Raw genomic sequence first — 23219 nt, forward strand, 5'->3', positions numbered from 1 at the left:
GCAAGGGTGAGTCAATGGTGAGGGTGGGGAGGTCTGTGGGGTAGGGTTGGTGGCATGGAGGAGGAATCCAAGAGGGGACAGAGGGTGGGGTTGGGGCGTGGAGAAGTGAAGTGGGAAGGGCCTAGTGTTCTGAGTCTTGTGGGAGGGTGGTGATTGTAACAGTCAGTCAAGGTAAGAAAATGAGGAGCCTAAAGGGCCGTGTCAGTACTGTCCAAATGTGTGTCCTTTTCAGGGTGTTGGCTGGCAAGTCCTTAAAGGGCTTTGAGTTACGTTGCAATTAACCCTGCTAAGTGAGATCTCAGACAGTGTCCTTTACAAGTGCAGCCATATTCCACAGAGTGGCGAGTACAGCACTGGACACTAAAATGAACATTCAATAGTAAACAAAAAATGACATTGCTTCTTCCACAATAAAGGAAATGTCCCCACAATAAAGGAAATGTCCCCAACTCCCCATAATCATCAATGCATGCCAATCATGAGGCATGCCAGTACATTTAGCTTTCTGACTAAGCTAGTCTCAAGAAATAACGATGATGCACAGATGAATAAAGTGAAATCAATGTAATGTGAAATATTTACAAGTGAAATTTAAATTTGAAAAACACCTGTGTCACCTTTGTGCTTAGGTAATGGAGTTGGGCAGGAAAGTTTGGTCGTGATGCCGAGCCTCTCTGTTTGACCAGGAGGTTCTTTTAAAGCCCATCCGTACCTGTAACATTATCTGCTAATAGTGGGTTTAACAATTGAAAAGCTTCTCCCACCACATGACCACATGTGTCTCCCAGGTACGCCGCCAGCGCTTTAAATTTTAATTGTAATCTCATGGAAAATGGGAAAAAGCAAGACAGCAGAGTGATGCACACTTCCAGTTATGCCGTCAGGAACGGCATGCTATTAACAAAACTCCCCCCCACCCATTTCCAGTTCTTAAAGGACCCATCAACCCAACATAAAATATAAGTTTTTCACCAAAAGCACGAGCCATCACAGTGTTTTAGTTCTACACACAGTGATCAAGTTAAATAACCTGCTTATATCTATGGACAGAATTTAATATCCAGCCTGTTTTTGGTGGCAGGGCATTTAATCAGGCAGGAGGGTGGCAGGTAGGAACCTTGCCACCTTCCTGCCTCCACCCCGATTAAGTGGATGGCCTCAAACTGCCGCCACTGGTATTAACCCAGCAGCAGGCAGGGTGCTCAACATGTGAGGAGCATGACGAGCAAACCTCTGCGGGATTGTTTGCAGACTTCTGAGCAGCGGAGGGGGGGGTTCTCTCATTCAAAGGCATTCAGTGTCTCATCAAGGGACCTGGCATCAGGAAAGGGGGTACCATGGACAGGCACTCCTCCCTTCCCTTGCTGCCAACCACCCTCCCCTAGAAGCCCCCTCCCAGCAACCCTCTTCTACCATCCCTCACCTGTGGCCTTGGATCTAGTGACACTACTATACCTTGGGTAGGTGTCGTACCGGCAGCAGCTACTACTACCTCCCTGCTGGTGTCGTCGTTCAACAGAGCTGCCAGCTTCTGATTGGCCAGCATTTGACACAAGGATAAGAATTTTAAATTTTAAATAAGCGACAAAAACATAGGCGTGAATTTTCAGCTTGGTGGGCGTGTGTGAACAGTGGGCTTGGGGTTGGCTGGGAACGGACCGCCGACCGCGATTTCACACTAGCTGACCAATTAACGGCCAGCCAGTGTGAAACGGATACTGAAAAGCTCAGCGCTGCCGGGGTGGGGGCGGGAAGAGGGCAAGCAATAACATCAATGTGGGCGCGGGCCAGAACTGACAAAGTTCCCTGAAGGCAGAGAGCTGCCTCCGGGAGTTAGAGACCTGAAACAGCAAAAATGAAGGTTTCAATAGCTGAGAAAAGTGTCCATACATCATAATCAGTCACCTGAAAATTTAGCTAATGAAAATGCTGTCCACAGAAATTTATTTATATTTTATTTCATCACGGAAATCTGATCCCATCCGTGGATGAGGTTTGATGAAAAATACAACGGCCTCCTGGCCGATTTGACGGTCCACCAACCGTAAGATTGGACGGGCTACGTAAAATGACAGACAATTGCGCTGTTAATGGGCTTAAATGCCCCCTTAAACTTTTGCAGCGCCCGCTGACCGAAATATCACGCGAGGCAGGATGACATCGGGACGCTCGCCTGACATCATCTTGAGCGTTTTCACACCGAAACGGGTCAGGTCCGCACCTGCCCGATCAGCATGAAATTCAGCCCATAGAATTCTCACCCTTAACTTACAGAGGTGGATATGAGAGTTGAGGAAACAAAAGTTAAAAGGAAAGAGAAAGGAAAAGTATTAAGATTCAGAAGGTTCCATAAAATTGTCAGAAAAATTTCAAGGAAATACACAAAGCTAAATCAAATTCCTGAAGGGAGGCCTCCTTTGCCTCTTGGAGGCAATACCAAGATCATCCCCACCTTTAACCCTCTCCTCTGGTCTCCCAAATCTGGTGGCCCGATCCACCCCCTTCACTGGGGACTGCCAGCTTGGCCCTGGTGATACCCTAACTTACCTTGGAGTCCAGGCTCCTCTTCATCGGGACTGGCTGTAGTCTCTGCAGTGGCCATCACTCCCAGCCATCCGATTGCCCCGCAGCTCTCTAAGCTGGAACCTCCCCCCCCCCCCCCGAGATAGGGACAGAAGGTTCGCCTCAGGCCAATTATTGCAGCTCACAGCTTTAAAAAGCTGTGGGGCAGCTGTCGGACTCGGGGGCAAACTCCTCCAAGACATTTTAGTCTGCAGAGTGACAACCATGGAGCCTTGAAAACAGCACAATGAATTCCTTCAAGTGAGAGCTAGACTTGTTTCTGGCTGGGGCAGAAATCACCTCTTACAAAAGGTAGGTACTACAGAATTATCAGGGCCCAGGTGTCCTCCTAGACTAGTTTCGGGGATCAGGCAGCAATTTTTTCAACCCCTAAATTGGCCTGAGTTTTCATCCTTCTTGCCTCTCCCAGAAGATGGTGTGATTTTGGATGGGTTGGAAAGTGCACATATTGTGATGTGTGAGGTCTCACAGATACATAAAACAAACTGAATGGACTATTTTTCCTATCATTTTTTAAGTGCACACTGAATGTCCCAAGAAGGGCATTAAACCAAGTCCTGGAAGTAAATAGCTGGATTAGGATAAATAGCATCAAACTGACAACTCAGCATTGAGGCACATGGGGCAGAATATTGCTGTCGGTGTGCGGGGGCAGGCCTGACATGGCGACGCATAAAATGACATGTAATGATGCCGGGCGTGCGTCCCAACGTCATCATGCGACAATTCGCTATTTCATTCGGCGGGTGCGCAGCCGCCTCCAAACTGTCAATGGCCTATTGAGGCCATTAAAAAAATAATTGAAGTTGTTAACAATGCTGCCTGTCCAACCTTAAGGTTGGTGGACAGGGAAAGTGCCCAAGCGGCCTTTGCGTTTTTCAGGAAACCTCATCCACGGACGGGATGAGGTTTCCTGAAGCCTTTATTAAATAATTTTTGCGAAATGTACAAACATGTCCCAGCTCATGAGACACTGTCACATGAGGGGACATGTTTAGATAATTTTTTACTTAATTTATTGAAAAGTTTTATCATCAACTTAATCTACCTGAGGCAGCTCCGTGCCTCAGGGAGATTACTGCGCTTCCGCACTGGTAGAGCTGAGCGCTACCAGCCGTGCGTTACACTGGGCGGGCCTTAATTGGCCCACCCGCGTAAACTGGCAGCGATCAGCTCCGCACCCGCCCCCGCCCACCATAGGAAAGATTCTACCCACGGAGTTTCTGTGACAGCCTGTCCAATTTTCTGGCTTCATCAGGCAGGTGGCAGAAAAAATGAATATCTACATGCATCTTTGGGTTGCTGCATCCAAATGAGGCAGCAATGATATAACATCATTTATCCCGTTTCCCGACTTTTCGCCTCATCTGTAGTAATCTGTAATAACACTAGTATAAAACTGGTTGCTAAATGTTAGCATTTTTATGAAAGCATTCTTTTGTTTCTGTGCCTCAGAATACTCTTGTGCGTTAGCCTCCACTTCATGGGGGGGGGGGGGGGGGGGGGGGGGGGGGGCGGTTTCCAGTCTCGTCTGCCCCCTTTTGGCTGAGCCACTGAATCTCCCGTGGCAGGTCCTGCCATGATAGGACCAGAAAATCCCAGCCACATGAACCAGAAAATTCTTTCCCTTGCCAGATATTTAGGTGACTTTATCATGCAACCAGAGCCTGAACAGGAAACCCTTTTCATTTTGTTTTGACTAAACAGTTTCATAGGTTCCCTCGTGTGTGCTTTGATGCCTTCTAAAAGTAGGAGAATAACATTATGCTGGACTGCAACTGAGGCTTTAGCTGCCAAATAAATACATGAAACATTAAAATAATGTGAATAGTAGCAGAGACAAAGCAAAGGTTTTAAAGTAACTCTTAGGCTTAGCTATATCCTTGAATTAAAGATATTTTAGCAAATAGTTTTAATCAGCACGATTCAAATTTGAATAACTGCCCATTAAAATCCAAAGAGCCGCCAATCAGTTGCCAATCAAATAAACTCTTGAATCATCCCACGTTTGTATTTGCATGGCTTGTCCCCTCCCTTGTGCACCTGGCTTAGAAAAATAACTGATTCTGCAACAACTATATCTAAGTAAGCCTCCTGCAGTACAAGAAGGAATTCAAGCACCTTCAAGTATTATATTGCACAGTGCAAATTGCAGACAAGTGTTAGTCACACAGTGATGCATATTCTTAGAAGGTATGGCTAGTTCATCTTTCCAGGATGAACTGGTATAATTTCTGCTGCTTACTTCCTTATGCTGCCTCCAGGCAGTTCTCCCCAGGAACCTTCGTCAGCAATTTGGTCGAGCAGCATTTTTATTGCTACATCAGAAAATTTTCAAACTTTCTACTCTTTTCCAGAACTCTCAGATATTTTCCACAACTCTTATATATTTTTAACAAAGATTCCTTTTTTCAACTCATTTTGATGCATGATTTCCCCCTTTAGGTTCTGACAGTCCTTTAAATTCTGTAGCAGCACACTAGTGCTAGCCCACCTGCCAAGCTCCCAATGAATGGCATTTCTAAAACCTGGAGCACATTGAGAATATCCAAATTAGACTGACAATGGCGGGATCAATTTGCTTTAGGTCAATTAGCACTCCATGGTATTATTTCTAAATGAAAAATCTAGACTCTTAATCATTCATTGTGACACATGGTCATACTGTATTTTGTTAGGTTTGCCTCTACAGAGCAATATTATCCTGAGTGAAGAGATAGATTTATAAAATAGCTGAAAACTAGAAAGCAACATTTTTAAATATTTCACTGAATGGCAAATAAAATGGGAATACGAAAGAAAAAGGGTTAGAAAGGTAAAGAAAAATCAACATTATAAAACATTGAAAATGATATTGGAGACATTGCAACATTTTATGAAAGGCATTGAAAGCGACTGCATGCAAGGTTATACCTGGAAAAAACATTCTAGATTGCAATGAAAGCCAAAAATCGTAGTCTAAGGCGAACATGGTGAAAGCACAAAGAAATAAATTGCTTCTTCACAGAGCCAGCACAGACACAACAGGCCAAATGGCCTTCTTCTATGCTGTAACAATTCTATGATTCTATGAATCTTGCTGCTTAAGAACAAATAGTAAAATCTGGAACTCATTGCAGAAAGCTCTTAATAAGATCATAAGAAATAGGAGCGGGAGTAGACCATTCAGCCCACTGAGCATGCTCCGCTATTCAACAAGGTCATGGCTGATCTGATTATGGCCTTTACGCCACTTTCTTGCCTGTCCCCCATAATGCTTGACTTCCTTGTCAATCAAAAATCTGCCTAACTCAGCCTTGAATATATTCAATGATCCAACCTCCAATGCTATCTGTGGAAGAGAATTCCAAAGACTAACAACTCATTGAGAGAAAAAACTCCTCCTCATCTCCGTCTTAAATGGGAGACCCCTTGTCTTTGAACTGTGCCCTCTAGTTCTAGATTCCTCCACAAGAGGAAACATCCTTTCAGCACCTATCCTATCAAGCCCCCCCTCAGAATCTTATATGCTTCAATAAGAATATGCTTCATTCTTCTAAACTCCAATAAACATAGGCTCAACTTGCTCAAGTTTTCCTAATAAGACAACCCTTTAATCCCAGGAATCAGCCAATTGAACCTTAGCAGAATTGCGTCCAAAGCAAGTATATCCTTCCTTAAATATGGAGACCAAAACTGTACACAGTACTCTAGGTGTGGTCTCACCAATGCCCTGTACAATTGTAGCAAGACTTCCCTACTTTTATACTCCATCCCCTTTGCAATAAATGCCAACATTTCATTTGCCTTCCTAATTACTTGCTGTACCTGCATGCTAACTTTTTGTTATTCATGTACAAGGACACCCAGATCCCTCTGTATTCTGCAGATCTCTCCGTTTAAATAATATTCTGCTTTTTATTCTCCAGCAATTTAGACTTTGCAGAAGAAATTGTAAATGTATAAACAACTGAGGAATCCTCACCTACGTCACTTCAACAAAGCCTTAATGGTTTCTTATTAAATAAGTGGGACAACAAAATTCAAAACAATTCCAGAATAATTCACATTACAGCTCTTCCCATTTTATTTGAAGTTAAAAGATTTAAACTTCTGAATGAAAATGTTAAGAGAATTCAATTAGTTAAACTGTTTGAAGCTAGCAAATTAAAACATTCTTCTGAATGGTTGATTAGTTACAATAAAAGCTAACTATAAATGAAAATCTTTACCCAATATTTTCTTGCACTTCATAAAGTGTATACCAACCAGCATGTTAGTAATAAGCCAACTACCACATAACTACATCAAGGAATAAAAGGGACAGTAGCAACGAGGATACAAAGTTGACTGAAAAATAGGAAGCAGGGAGCAATAGTCAATGGATATTTTTTGGGCTGGAGGAAGGTTTGTAGTGGAGTTCCCCAGGGGTCAGTTTGGGTCCCTTGCATTTCCTGATACATATATTAACGATCTAGATCTTGATGTGCAGGGGACAATTTCAAAGCTTGTAGATGATACGATGCTTGGGAGTGTTGTGAACTGCAAGGAGGACGGTGTGGAACTTAAAGGGGATATAGACAAGTTGGCGGAGTGGGTAGTCAAGTGGCACATGAAGTTCAATGCAGAGAACCATGAGGTGATGCATTTTGGTAGGAAGAACATGGACAGAGGATATAAAATAAGGGGTGAAATTTTGACGGAATTTCAGGAGCAGAAAGACTATGCATGGACCATTGAAGGTAGCAGAACAGGCGGAGAAAGCAGTTAATAAAGCATATAGTATTCTGGGCTTTATTAATAGGGGTATACAGCACAAAAGCAGGGAGGTTATGCTGAATTTATATAAGATACTCATTAGACCTCAGCTGGAGTATTGCGTACAGTTCTGGGTGCCACGTTATAGGAAGGATGTGAACACATTGGAGAGAGTGCAAAAGAAGTTTACAAGAATGGTTCCAGGGATGAGAAACTTCAGCAATGAGGCTAGATTGGAGAGGTTGGGACTGTTCTCCTTGGAGAGAAGGCAGCTAAGAGGAGATTTGATAGAGATGCTCAAAATCATGAGGGGGCTGGACAGAGTAGATAGGGAGATGCTGTTCCCGCTCGTAAAAGGATCAAGAATGAGAGGGCACAGATTTAAAGTGATTTGCAAAAGAAGCTAATGTAACGTGAGAAAAAGCTTTTTCACACAACAAATGGTTTGGATCTGGAATACAATGCCTGGAAGCATGGTGGAGGCAGGTTCAACTGAGGCTTTCAAGAGGGCATTAGATGATTATTTGAATAAAAACAATGTGCAAGGGTAGGGGGAAAAGGCAGCGCAATGGCACTAGGTCATAATGCTCATTTGGAGAGCTGGTGCAGAGCCAATGGGCCGAATGGCCTCCTTTTGTGCCATTAAAATTCTGTGATTCATGTGGGAGAATTTTCTCCTTGATGAGGGGGTTGTGCGGGGTCAGGCGCGCAGCCAATCGGTGTCCCCAATCAGCTGGGCGCTGCCATTTTACGTGGGTGGGCCAACTTAAGGCCCACCCAGTGTGACGTGCACCCGGAAGAGCTGAGCACTCCTTGTGTGGGCAGGGGGAGGGATTGCCTGAGTCGGGGGGTGCGCTCTTTCGCGCATACGCACGAAACAGAGCAGTAATCTCCGAGGCACAGAGGTGTCTCAGGGAGATTACTTTCACTTATAAAACATTGAATAAAAGTTAAAAAAATTAAGGAAATGTCCCCTCATGTGAAACTGTCACATGAGCTGGGACATGTCCATTAATTTTATTAAAAATTTTTCAAACACTTAAAACGTTCATGAAACCTTATCCCGCCTGTGGATGAGGTTCCATGACAAATGCAAAGGCTGCCTCGGCCCTTCACCTATCTGCCAATCTTAAGGTTGGACGGACAACTCAGCTAATTGCTTTATTGGCTTTTTAAATGGCCTTAATTGGCCTTTGACAGTTCAGCACGCGCACAGCCAAGTTGGCTGAACGCCCACCGAACTGAAAATCTAAATAATGCGCGGTGACGCACACCCGACATCACTGCGCATCACTTTACGCCTCGACTAGCAGGCCCCACCCCCGTTCGTTGAGCCGAAGATTCTACACATGGCGTTTCAATGGTATCATCAAGCACGAAATAGCCATCTGCTGCATTTAATTCAAATAACACAATTATGTTCTATTACACTTTAAAGAACAAAATATGTTTTGAGTATTGCTGAAAAAAGATACGCTGTCGATGCGTTTTGTCTTCCACTCTTCAGGACAGAAACACAAGAATACCAAATCTTAAAGGGAATGATTTATACTGATTGAGAAGAGGGTGCTTGACTGGTTGGCCAGTGGACTCTGATTGATAGAGGTGTCATCACGGAGAATGCACCAGGGAACACTTAACTGCCAAGCTATTGTTTAATTTCAAACCAGGCAAGTCAACTCTGATTAGTCAAGGCATTGCCATGGGGAATGAACCAGGGAATGGCTGTCCCCCAAGCTTCTGTTTAACTGTAAAAGGCACAATTCATGGCCATGTTCTTTTTGTTTACAAAGGATAGGGCCCTGCATTTGGATATATGTAGCTTCTAGCATGCATAAGTGAGCCACACAGAGCCCAAATGATAATCTTAAATCGGTTGTTGGTGTAATTCTTAGCATAATTGGGGTTCTTCAGTAAGTTTTCCAATTGTGAAGTCACATCTAATGTTGGACACTATGGCCTGGATTTTCTCTGAGTCAGAATGATTCTGGAGTACCCTTAAAATGGCAGGCAGGTTCTGATACTAGCTCTCCTGACCCCATTCCTGGGCTGTCTAATTTTAGAGTGTGCCTGCAAGGGTTGCAGGTGGCTCCTTTCAAAAGCCTACATATGGCATTCCTGACCTGGCCAGCTCCATTGCGGAAATAGGTATCTTCTACTCCTCTGCAATTTTCTGGTGTCGTTTCAGCTTTTTAAGGAGTTGTGGCCCTTCAGAGGAGTCATGGATCCTAATCTGCATGAGGTTGTCTTTTAGAAGGTGAGTACAAAAAGTTGTCCTTATGCCCTCTTTGCCAAGGTATGCCCCTCAACCCATCCACTATGGCCCCTCATATCCCCTATGTCAAGCTCTGCCCTTCCACATGCCCCCATGTCAGGCTTTGCTTCTCCAATTATCCCCTAGGGCCCTCATGTGCCCTATCCCAAGCTCTGCCCTCCACCCATCTCTCCATGGCCCCTAATACCCCCAATGCCAAACTTTGTCCTTCCACCCATCCCATATAGCCCCTCATACTGCCAGTACCATGTTCTGACCTTCTACCCATCCAACATGGCTCCTCATACATCCTATGCCAAGCTATGCACTTCCATGTGCACTGACCCAATATGCATCACATAGAATTAACGAATCCTACAATGACAGTAGGAAGTGTAAAAAAAGCTTTTTAAAATAGTGATTAATTCATAGATTTCCACTACGTTAAAAAAAAAGTAATTTCACTACATGCTAATAAAAGTATCATCCAGACCCTTTAAAGTATCAATAACAAAAACCACAAACCCTTGAAACCACTTAACCTTGTTTAAATAAACATTGTGAAATTGATCACTGGGATTAGAGAGCTGAGCTGTCAATCAAGCAATATTTTCTCTGGGGTGCAACTGCTTCAACAAGAGTATATATATATTTATTATGTATACACATACATACACATGTAACAGCTTTCACAATAATAAAAAGGCACATTCATGAAAAAACATTCAAAACTTCTTTAAAAACCCAAGAACTTAATCCATTATTGAAACAAACAGACCTGTATACATAACCCCATATCAAAGACATCTAATCCTTTAATATCCTCTTTGAGCTGTCAATCAAACCGTGGACTTACAACCTCCTGCTGGGATAATTGCAGGCTATGGAATGCAAGCAAGCATGGATAATGATATAACAATAGCCCTCAGGGTAATGTCAACAAACAACTGTTGTAACTGCTAGAACAGATTTTTTTCAACTTTTGCTGACATAGGGAGGCTAGTTTTTACCAAAGTTTTAAAAGGTTGAGGATTTAATAATTTCATAGTTTGAATTTTTTTCAGCTCTCACTGACACAGGAAAGCTAGTTAAAAGGGTTGGGTATTTAAATAACTTCACAGCTTGATAGTTCTACATACCTTATACGCCCTTCATGAGCATTTACATTTTTTCCACAAATCTGTGACCCCCACACTGTGGGATAAGACCCTTGCTACAGTGAAATGGGATCTGTTTGAACTCAACACTCAGTTTAAATGGCCCTGCTAAGTTCGGGTTTCCCTCGTGTGATTCACACCAAACGCCCTTTCACCTCCTGGCCAAAATGGGATCTGTTGGAAATGAGAACAGGATTTCCAGATCCAGGTCCTGTTCACCATTTTTAAAAGTCCACAGACTCCACAAAAGTCTGAGCTTTTGTCTCCAGGTCTCACAGGAAGGTGAGACCAGGTTAAGAATATAAGATTTTATAAGCAGTTATACTTTACACTGTCTATTTAATTCCAAGTTAGAATGGAGTTTGGGAATCTAGAGGATAGCTTATTAGCATTTTGTACCTGAAAACAAGGCCAATGTGATTTACATTGCCACGGGGATGGGCTTTAGGAGGGAAAAGTCAATAGAAATCCATTGTGATTTTGGTTGCAGGTTTCTAAAGATATCCCTGAACCTTACAGGCAGATTAGTCTGCAAGAATGAAAGGTGGTGGTTGGGTTGGGGAGGAGAGAGAGAGAGAGATAGAAAGGGAGGAGAGAGTCAGCCAGTTCTGCACCTGAAGTAGAGAAAATATTGACTCCATGGGTGGAATCTTCTGCTCTTGCTGGTGGAAAGCTTGGAGACAGGAAGGGCATTTACTTAGGTGGGCGGTGTCGTTCCTGAGCCCCACTGCCTTTCTGCCTCCACCAGAATTAAGTTCTGGGCTGGAAAGCCCATAGTTAACCTTCCTGCCCTGCCGCCAATTGAGGCTCTTAAGTAACCCTCGTAGTGAAAGTCAGTTCTGGAACTAGAAGTTACCCAGTTGGGAAAGGAAAAGGGAGCAAGCCCTTGGGAGTGGAACATAGTTTTGGACTGGTTCCAGGGAAATAAACTGGCCACTTAAAGGACAGAGTAATGTATAATAGTGGCATGGGGTTTTTAATCATTTTAAAAGTTAAATGGGAGAAACTTCCTGCAGTTTAGAGTATAACTTGTCTACTGAAGAGTGTTTAGATATTGTTGTTTTTAAGATGTGCAAAAGTCTTGAAACTTGTCACATAATCCTTCTAGTCAGACACTGGAAATTCAAATATAATTTTACAACTTATAGGTGTCTACCAGGATCGTAACGGAGGGAAAGAGTCTCCTGATCAGAAGAACTTTGCTTAAGAAGATCCGCTTAAACTGAGCAGAGCTATTTACAGTAGGGATCCTTAAGAGTATATCTGTCTTGAAGAAGTGCTGAAAGAGAGCACAAAGTGTTCTTTGAGTAAGGAGGGCCAAATATTAAGATTAGGCATCACAAGGCTGATGTCAAGATGAAGGATAGTACACAGTCTATATTTTGCCAGGCTAGGGCAGTGCCTTATACACAATTAGAAGCAGTAACAAGAGCTATTTTCAGTGTCCAAAGGCAGATAGAGATCAAGAGTTGGTGAAAAGCTGTGAAATGTGTCTGAGAATGAGAAATGATCCACAAAAGGTTCTTTTCATTCCATGGTCAAACACAAGAAAACCATAGGAACAAGTAACATGTCAATTTTTTTGGAGGTGGCAGGGAAAGAGCATCTTGTTTTGGTTGATAACAATAGCTACTAGATAAAACATACGTGCCAAAGCTATTAAGGTTTTGAGAAGTTGAGTTGCAATTTATGGGTTTTCAGAAGTGTTGGTGTTAGACAATGGCCTACAGTTTACATCAACTGAGTTTGAAATATTTCTGAGTAAGAATGGAGTCAAACACACTCTGGTACTACCATATCACCCAGAATTGAATGGTGCTGCAAAACGTAGTGTACAAGTTGTGAATAGATCTTTGCAGAACTATTTGCTAGGTAACAAGCTGGGCAGTAATTCCCATTTTTCCCTTTGACACAGGCTAGACAATTTTCAGTTCTCTTACAGAATAACCCCACAGTCTACAAGAAGTTGCTCAACTTATGAGTTAATTTTTAAACATGCTCCTAGGACAAGGTTAAGTTTGCCAAAGACTGATATCGATAGAAAGCTAAGAGAAAAGTAAGACAAAGTGAAGATGACTCATGATATACCAAACATGGAACTTACAGAGTTCAATGCTGGTCAGAATGTTATGCTGAAACACTACTGAGGTGATAAGGAGAAGTATGTAATTAGAGTCGTTGTAAAGAGATTAGGTGCATTCACATACAGAATCCAGTGAAAACTGGAAAGAGACTCTGTCAGTTCATGTATCATTTGCTTCAAAGAGGAAATCTGACAATAGGAGAGCATGATAACCTTCCTGTAGCCCAAATTCCTCCAACAGTCCAAAGTGAAAGTCAGAAAGAAAGTGGAAGTCGCAAAGAAACTGAAAGCTTGCCAGTACCGCAGAGTTCATTGGTAGAGCAAAATTTGTCAGTTTTTCATTAAGTCTAATCAAGCAATAGCATAGTACCAACCATTAAGTGGAATTGGTAGTCAAAGTCAAAGTTCAGGGTTGACACAGTCAGAGATGTTGAGAGAGCAGAGTCAAGCTAACTGAAATGGCAATGGACGAAGTTACCCAGACAGAAAGAGAAAGAAACCAGGTTAATTGAAAGTATGTAAGAAGGTAAAAGGAAGAAGTTGTTCTTCATTATTTCTTGTCCAATAAGGATATTTTTGTTAAAGCCATACTGGTGTTCAGGAAAAACATTTTTTTATTTACGTATATAAATTACTTTGGTAATTTCGATCATACATATGCTTTACTTGTGATTGCAATAAAAACAAAATCGCAAACCAAACTCTTAAATTCCAGGATTACCTGGAAAAACTCAGCAGGTCTGGCAGCATCGGCGGAGAAGAAAAGAGTTGACGTTTCGAGTCCTCATGACCCTTCGACAGAACTTGCGTTCGAGTCCAAGAAAGAGTTGAAATATAAGCTGGTTTAAAGTGTGTGTGTGGGGGGCGGAGAGATAGAGAGACAAAGAGGTGGTGGGGGGGGGGGGGGTGTGGTTGTAGGGACAAACAAGCAGTGATAGAAGCAGATCATCAAAAGATGTCAAGGACAATAGTACAATAGAACACATAGGTGTTAAAATTAAAGTTGGTGATATTATCTAAACGAATGTGCTAATTAAGAATGGATGGTAGGGCACTCAAGGTATAGCTCTAGTGGGTTTTTTTTTATATAATGGAAATAGGTGGGAAAAGGAAAATCTTTATAATTTATTGGAAAAAAACAGGGGAAGGGGGAAACAGAAAGGGGGTGGGGATGGGGGAGGGAGCTTGCGACCTAAAGTTGTTGAATTCAATATTCAGTCCAGAAGGCTGTAAAGTCCCTAGTCGGAAGATGAGGTGTTGTTCCTCCAGTTTGCGTTGGGCTTCACTGGAACAATGCAGCAAGCCAAGGACAGACATGTGGGCAAGAGAGCAGGGTGGAGTGTTGAAATGGCAAGCGACAGGGAGGTTTGGGTCATTCTTGCGGACAGACCGCAGGTGTTCTGCAAAGCGGTCGCCCAGTTTACGTTTGGTCTCTCCAATGTAGAGGAGACCACATTGGGAGCAACGGATGCAGTAGACTAAGTTGGGGGAAATGCAAGTGAAATGCTGCTTCACTTGAAAGGAGTGTTTGGGTCCTTGGACAGTGAGGAGAGAGGAAGTGAAGGGGCAGGTATTGCATTTTTTGCATGGGCATGGGGTGGTGCCATAGGAGGGGGTTGAGGAGTAGGGGGTGATGGAGGAGTGGACCAAGGTGTCCCGGAGGGAGCGATCCCTACGGAATGCCGATAAGGGGGGTGAAGGGAAGATGTGTTTGGTGGTGGCATCATGCTGGAGTTGGCGGAAATGGCGGAGAATGATCCTTTGAATGCGGAGGCTGGTGGGGTGATAAGTGAGGACAAGGGGGACCCTATCATGTTTCTGGGAGGGAGGAGAAGGCGTGAGGGCGGATGCGCGGGAGATGGGCCGGACACGGTTGAGGGCCCTGTCAACGACTGTGGGTGGAAAACCTCGGTTAAGGAAGAAGGAGGACATGTCAGAGGAACTGTTTTTGAATATAGCATCATCGGAACAGATGTGACGGAGGCGAAGGAACTGAGAGAATGGGATGGAGTCCTTACAGGAAGCAGGGTGTGAGGAGCTGTAGTCGAGATAGCTGTGGGAGTCGGTGGGTTTGTAATAGATATTGGTGGACAGTCTATCACCAGAGATTGAGACAGAGAGGTCAAGGAAGGGAAGGGAAGTGTCAGAGATGGACCACGTGAAAATGATGGAGGGGTGGAGATTGGAAGCAAAATTAATAAATTTTTCCAAGTCCTGACGAGAGCATGAAGCGGCACCGAAGTAATCATCGATGTACCGGAGAAAGAGTTGTGGAAGGGGGCCGGAGTAGGACTGCAACAAGGAATGTTCCACATACCCCATAAAGAGACAGGCATAGCTGGGGCCCATGCGGGTACCCATAGCCACACCTTTTATTTGGAGGAAGTGAGAGGAGTTGAAGGAGAAATTGTTCAGTGTGAGAACAAGTTCAGCCAGACGGAGGAGAGTAGTGGTGGATGGGGATTGTTCAGGCCTCTGTTCGAGGAAGAAGCTAAGGGCCCTCAGACCATCCTGGTGGGGGATGGAGGTGTAGAGGGATTGGACGTCCATGGTGAAGAGTAAGCGGTTGGGGCCAGGGAACTGGAAATTGTTGATGTGACGTAAGGTGTCAGAGGAATCACGGATGTAGATGGGAAGGGACTGGACAAGGGGAGAGAGAAGGGAGTCAAGATAACGAGAAATGAGTTCTGTGGGGCAGGAGCAAGCTGAGACGATCGGTCTACTGGGGCAGTTCTGTTTGTGGATTTTGGGTAGGAGATAGAAGCGGGCCGTCCGAGGTTGGGCGACTATCAGGTTGGAAGCTGTGGGACAGAGCCCTCAACCGTGTCCGGCCCATCTCCCGCGCATCCACCCTCACGCCTTCTCCTCCCTCCCAGAAACATGATAGGGTCCCCCTTGTCCTCACTTATCACCCCACCAGCCTCCGCAGTCAAAGGATCATTCTCCGCCATTTCCGCCAACTCCAGCATGATGCCACCACCAAACACATCTTCCCTTCACCCCCCTTATCGGCATTCCGTAGGGATCGCTCCCTCCGGGACACCTTGGTCCACTCCTCCATCACCCCCTACTCCTCAACCCCCTCCTATGGCACCACCCCATGCCCACGCAAAAAATGCAATACCTGCCCCTTCACTTCCTCTCTCCTCACCGTCCAAGGACCCAAACACTCCTTTCAAGTGAAGCAGCATTTCACTTGCATTTCCCCCAACTTAGTCTACTGCATCCGTTGCTCCCAATGTGGTCTCCTCTACATTGGAGAGACCAAACGTAAACTGGGCGACCGCTTTGCAGAACACCTGCGGTCTGTCCGCAAGAATGACCCAAACCTCCCTGTCGCTTGCCATTTCAACACTCCACCCTGCTCTCTTGCCCACATGTCTGTCCTTGGCTTGCTGCATTGTTCCAGTGAAGCCCAACGCAAACTGGAGGAACAACACCTCATCTTCCGACTAGGGACTTTACAGCCTTCTGGACTGAATATTGAATTCAACAACTTTAGGTCGTAAGCTCCCTCCCCCATCCCCACCCCCTTTCTGTTTCCCCCTTCCCCCTTTTTTTTCCAATAAATTATAAAGATTTTCCTTTTCCCACCTATTTCCATTATATAAAAAAAAACCCACTAGAGCTATAGCTTGAGTGCCCTACCATCCATTCTTAATTAGCACATTCGTTTAGATAATATCACCAACTTTAATTTTAACACCTACGTGTTCTATTGTACTATTGTCGTTGACATCTTTTGATGATCTGCTTCTATCACTGCTTGTTTGTCCCTACAACCACACCCCCCCACCCCCCCCCTCCACCTCTTTGTCTCTCTATCTCTCCGCCCCCCACACACACACTTTAAACCAGCTTATATTTCAACTCTTTCTTGGACTCGAACGCAAGTTCTGTCGAAGGGTCATGAGGACTCGAAACGTCAACTCTTTTCTTCTCCGCCGATGCTGCCAGACCTGCTGAGTTTTTCCAGGTAATTCTGTTTTTGTTTTGGATTTCCAGCATCCGCAGTTTTTTTGTTTTTATCTTAAATTCCAGGTAATGTTGATGTTGGCTTAGTCATATTGTATTCTGGGAAATTATGTACATGCACCTTTTAACAGTTTAATGTACAAGTTGATTTTTTTTTAAATGGGGAGGATATGTAGTATATTACAGCTGCCCCTCTGTCACCCTCTCTGTTGAGGAGATGTAAATATAGCTAGTTCAATAATGGCTACTTACAGTGAATCCACAGGGTGAGTCTTTTCTTCACAACAGCACACTTATTTGATGCTTACTTAGTCAGTCAGCTGAGGATTAAAGGTATTGTGTTGCCATGTTCTAGGATATGTAATGAATTGAAGGATGGATCAGAAAGAAGGCAGGCTTTGGTATTAAAGACAAACTATGGACGGAGTCATTCCAGATTTGCACTAAGTGCAATAGCAGATAGGAAAAGAATGTTTTACCCGCTGACTGCAATAGGGCTTTTCACGCGGTATCGTCCCAATCCTGCCACATTAATCATGCATTCCTGAGAAACACATCGGTTCGATGGCAGGGGGGCCTCTGATTCGCCTGCAACGCCGCCACCTCACTGCTTCCTCACACTGGGCGCCAGAGTTGAAGTGCAGCCGCACACACACCTCTCAGCACTTGCAGCCCAGGCCTGCTGCACAGAAGACACGGCCCCAAAATGCAAGATGATTGCAGCCCTCCGATTCAGTGACCCATCCCTGGAATGCCTTTTGGACACCATGGAGACCAGCCGTGATGTCCTCTACTCCCACACTGGCTGCTGGAGGAGCAGCAATCTCACCACTCCAGCTTGGTAGGCATGGCAGGGGTGATCAGTGCCAATGCTGCACAGAAGAGGTTGGCCATCTAATGCAGAAAGAGGATGAATGATCTCATCCAGGCCACCAGGGTAAGGCATCCATCTCATCACATTAAACCCACACACTCCAGTCCATGACACATTCACTAGCATCTCACCCACTGCCAGCTCAAGGAACATCACCACTCACTCTCTCACACAAACCCTCACATCGCCATCTGCCCTCATCTCCTCTGGAGATTGCCTCCTCAGCCCGCACCATCTTGAGGCCACTTGTAAGATCAACTTGTGCCCCCACATACATGCTGGGATACCCCCCTTCCCCAGTATAGCCCTCGCACTGCAGCCCCTTCCCTTGCCTGAGGCCACTTCTCCCCCTTCCCCAAGCAAGCCCTAGCCCTGCAGCCATTGAAAAGCTACCCCCGCCTTATAGGTGGTCTGATAGCTGGAGACCTGCACGTGAGCCCCCCTAAAAGTGATGTGGTACTGTCTGTGAGGCCTGCACTGATGACTGCGAGTGCTGCCCGAAGCAAGGTAGGCAAACAAACCTCGAAGTCCCAAATGAAGCGCAGCTTACCAGGTGCACATCGCTTATGTACAGTTGTGAAACATGTTGATATGATTCATACTCAGATGATCCAGCCTGGGGGAATGATTCCGGCAAGCTGGGCTTATAATGATATGCAGATGTGTTACAATGAAGTTCCCAACGTCCAACAGCGGGAAATGCAGCCTGCCTTTGGCGGGCAGAGCGGACGATTGCAAACTGGTTTCACGGCATTGTGAAACTGATTTTTGGCCTTTTCGCCATATTGTTTGCTCATGCCATCAAACACACCCGCCAGCAACGGGCACAGAAAATTCCAACCTATGTAAAAGAAGACTCCAATGATGCGCAGCGATCACTGAAAATTGTCTTGTGATGGTCAACAAAAGAAGCTAGGGCCATATTGCCAGCAATGTCCAAGTCTACAGTAAGCCCAGGTGAAGGATTGCAAGGCATGATAAACTACAAGAATTGGCCCAAATCCTGTTTCAGGCAGATGCCCTAACCAATACAACATGGAACGTACTTCTAAGAGGACTGAGCGCACACATATTTCAAACCACATTGGACCCTGCAGTGCTTGTTTCTCGCAAAAATCATGTCTGCTGTGCAATCATATTTTTGAGCCTCTGTTTACAAAACATATCTGATGCAAATCATGAAATTTAAAGAGCTTATAGAATACATATCAAGTCTCAGATACAATAAATTAAAGTGCAGTAACTTGTGTTGTGTGTCAAAAAGTGTTTGATGCAGAAATACTAAAGACCAGCTAATCTGTTTTTGGTGGTGTTGTTTGAGGGAAGCATGCCAGTCAGATCACCAGCAGAACTCTCAGCTAATTTTTGGTTATTGTGCCTTGGGATTCTCAATCCTGGTCCAATGAACTGCCTCAGTTTAACATCTTATTGAAAGGCCAATGGGAGTCAACACATGTGCAGCTAAACAAAAATCTAGAAGTTGCTGTCAGTGATTCTATGCTTCTCCAGAGGTTGTGCTGTTAAGGTCCCCCAGAATGCAATCAATTGGAAATCACTGAACTGATGGGAACTTACAGTCTTAAACTCATGGCCTCACTGTAAAAACCCTTGAAAAAAATGACACTTTCTTGAATGAGATGTAACATGTATACAGTTACATCTGTATACTAAGCACTTAGCTGTATACTAAGCACGTAATTACTGCTAACAGTCTCACTGGCTCTGAATTTGTTGAATGTAGGATTTGATTGAGATAGATTTCAGGGGGATGTGTTCAGGGTTGTTAGGATTTGTAGGAAGATTTTAAACATATTGCTGTGGAAAACAGAACAGAATGCAGGCAGCAGAGATTTGGAATCAATGGATGATGGATGGAGACTGGGAGGCCTATCAGATGGTGAGTGACCAAGGGTTTCACTGATAATGGGACTGCAGGAGGAGCCACAGTAGTAAAAAGACAAGGTGGAAGAAATTAATTAATTAGTTAGAAGAAAAGGCATGCATTGTGCAGAAGTGAAAATACGCCTGGTGACAGATAGGATTGCGATCTGAATACCAAAAACAGGTCAATCTGCTTATGTAGACAACATGTTTTTATTACAAGCTGTAGAAATATACTGATTTGCTGTTTAATGCTCCTGGGATTGAAATAATGGTAGATCATCACCGTAAATAACTAATTATTATTGACATCTGTCAACTGAATCAGCTTAAGATACAAATTACTAAATTAATTAGTGAAATGCACAATGTCTATGTAGAATTGCTATTTGTATCTAACTGTTTACACCCTTTAAATAGTAGATTCCAAGCTTTCTTACAGTTACCTAAATGAAGCTATAACTAATTAATTAATTTATACAAAAATTACATGCTGCAGATTTAGGACATTGTAGACATATGAACAGTTTGCAACTACTGTATTTTTAAGGGGAAATAGTCTCATTTCTGAGTCAGAAGGTCATGGGTTCAAGCCTCATAGCAGAATGTGAACATATAATCTAGGCTGATGCTTCAGGGAAAAGTGAAATGGTATTGCGCTATCAGTGCACTGTCACCCTACTACACAAAACCTGAAATAATATGGTCACTTTTTATACTTATATTATTTATATTCCAAGATATATACAATGTACACACACACACACACACACACACACATAATATAGTTTAAGGCATTATATATATGGATCTGCTTATAGAAGCTCAGTAAATATAGGTAAAATGAGTTGGGAGATAAATAAATATCACACTTAATGGGTATTAAGGGCTGGATTTTAATGCTTGAGGAGGGTAGTGGGAGTAGGAAAAATACCCAGCTCGGCCTGTCCACCTCAGGAGAAAGTGCCAGGAAAGGCTGAATTTGCATTGTCGGGGGTCAGGTACAGGCTACATTCAGGCAAGCTGATCCGGGAACGAGTTCAGGGGCAGCCACACTGGCAGCTGGGTGCTGAGGCAGGCTGTTTAAAAGACCCTCCTGTGTGCTGTGGGATTTAGTCCCAGTTACATTGAAAAAGGTAAGATCCCATAGCTCTCGCCCCTCACTCCCTCTAACCCCGACACACTCCATGCCCCACCCATGCCACCTCATTCCCCCCACACACCCCATTGACCTCTCATGAGCCCCATGCCAAGGTATGCCCCCCACCCAACCCATATGGCTCCTCATGCCCCCATGCCAAGGTATGCCCCCACACATCCCCTATGGTCTCTCATGCCCTCCCATGCCAAGGTGTGGCACCTCCCATACCCATTCACTCACAAAACACTGTTATGATCCCAACTGATGTTAATACTGGACAAGTCAGAACACAAAGTGAAACTGGACTTGGTAGATCCTAACTTGTATTTTTTTTTTAGAAACCGTGGAGGTCAGTTACTGACCTGTATACTTTTAACACAAGAATAAGACTTTTATTAAACAAGAAAAATTAACTATATTACACTAGACAAAAAGGTTGGAAAGATTCCAATACAGATACCAAAAAATGATTCAAGCTCACACTATTCCTTTTATCCCAGCAACCCTCACACACACAAAACCCTAGTGAAGATTTAGCACTGTACCAACACCATCGCATCTGTTCCAATGATGCCACTTTCCAAAACAGTGCTTCTAGACATGTCGTCCTTCTTCCTTAACCGAGGTTTCCTGCCCACAGTAGCTGACAGGGCCCTCAATCATGTCCAGCCCATCTCCCACGCCTCTGCCCTCACTCCTTCCTCTCTCTCCCAGAACCACGAAAGGGTCCCCCTTTCCTCACTTTTCACCCCACCAGCCTCCGCATTCAAAGGATCATCCTCCGCCATTTCTGCCAACTCCAGCATAATGCCACCACCAAACATCTCCCCTTCACCCCCGTCGGCATTCTGTAGGGACCGTTCCCCCCGGGGCACCCTGGTCCACTCCTCCATCACCCCCTACATCTCAACCCCCTCCCATGTCACCTTCCCAAGCAATCACAGAAGGTGCAACACCTGCCCCTTTATTTCCCCCCTCCTCACCGTCCAAGGGCCCAAAGACTGCTTTCAAGTGAAGCAGCACTTCACTTGCACTTCCCTCAATTTGGTCTACTGCATTTGCTGGTCTCAATGCAGTCTCCTCTACATTGGTGGTACAAATGCAGACTGGCTGACCGCTTTGCGAAACACCTTCGGACTGTCCATAAGCATGACCCAGACCTTCCTGTCACTTGCCATTTCAACACACTACCCTGCTCTTAAGCCCACATGTCCACCCTTGGCTTGCTGCAATGTTCCACTGAAGCTCAATGAAAACTGGAGGAACAGTACCTCATCTTCCGATTAGGAACTTTACAGCCTTTCAGACTTAACGTTGAGTTCAACAACTTCAGATCACAAACTCTCTCCTCCCTCCTCACCCCTTTTTGATCCCCTTTTTTCAAATATTTATTTTTTAATTTTTATATATTTTTCCCACCTATTTCTATTATTATTTTTAAAATTTATTTCCATTCATTGTTTTATCCACACCTTTTAGCCTATTTCGATCTTTTCTTCCACACCATCCCCTCCCCCCACCCCACCCACACTAGGGCCATCTGTCACTTGCTCATCCTGCTTTCTACTCTTAATGTCACCATTAGCACTTCCTTTACCCAATATCACCACCATCAACACCCCTTCAACTTTTTGTTTAAGACATCTTTTGCAATCTCTCCTTTGCCTCAACCTATCACTGGCCTTCTATCCAACTTCACCTGTCCCCCTTAAACAGTATATATTTCACCACATTTGTACCTCTCTTTAGTTCTGAAGATTCATATGGACTCAAAACGTTAGCATCTGAGGCCCAGGGAGATTATTGTTTGATTGACAGCTCTGGCTATCTGATCTCTGCTGTCAATTGCATAATGTTTATTTACACAAGATAAAGAGGTTTGAAGTGCTTGAAGTCTAAGCTATCGATGCTTTAAAGGGACTTTTATTGGTCTGTAGTAAAAAGGAGTTCTTTTTAAGGAACTGGGAAGTTATCAATGAATGACTTTTTTTAAAGCTTGTTTTTAAACATATATTTGCCACCATAGGTTCATTGGTTTTATTCAGTATATAGTGGGTGAGTGGGCATGGAAGTGCCAGACCTCCAAATGGGGGCATGAGGTGCCATAGGGGGTTGGTGGGGGCACACCTTGGCAACAGGGCATGAGGGGCTATTTGGTTGGGTGGGGGCATAACCTGGCATGGGAGAGCATGAGAGGGCATGGGGGTGAGTGAGGAGGTATACTTTGTCATGGGGGCCATGAGGACGACCTTTTGAACTTATCCTTCAAACAGTTCTATCATGCAGACTATGGTTCACAACACTTCTGAGGCTCCGTGGACCATGACTCTTTGAAAAGCTGGCCCGACTCCATGAAAATTGCAGAAGACTAGGGCATTTCAGTCCTGCAATGGAGCCGGCTAGGTCAGGAGTACATGGTGCAGTACTGCGATCCAAACCATCCCACATACTTAAAAAGGCACTCCTGAAAACTGGAAGCCCCACTCTGAAGAAGAGTCATACGGACTCGAAACATTGGCCAGGATTTTCCCGTC

General features: G+C 44.3%; 1 protein-coding gene across 3 annotated transcripts in view; it reads right to left on the minus strand.

Annotated features, from left to right (window-relative positions):
• Positions 1–23219, minus strand: part of LOC121283632 (ecotropic viral integration site 5 protein homolog) — a 431317-nt gene that overhangs the window by 315852 nt on the left and 92246 nt on the right. The gene's annotated exons all lie outside the window — the stretch shown is intronic.

Source organism: Carcharodon carcharias, chromosome 10 (assembly GCF_017639515.1).
Source record: "Carcharodon carcharias isolate sCarCar2 chromosome 10, sCarCar2.pri, whole genome shotgun sequence".
NCBI classification, from domain to species: domain Eukaryota; kingdom Metazoa; phylum Chordata; class Chondrichthyes; order Lamniformes; family Lamnidae; genus Carcharodon; species Carcharodon carcharias.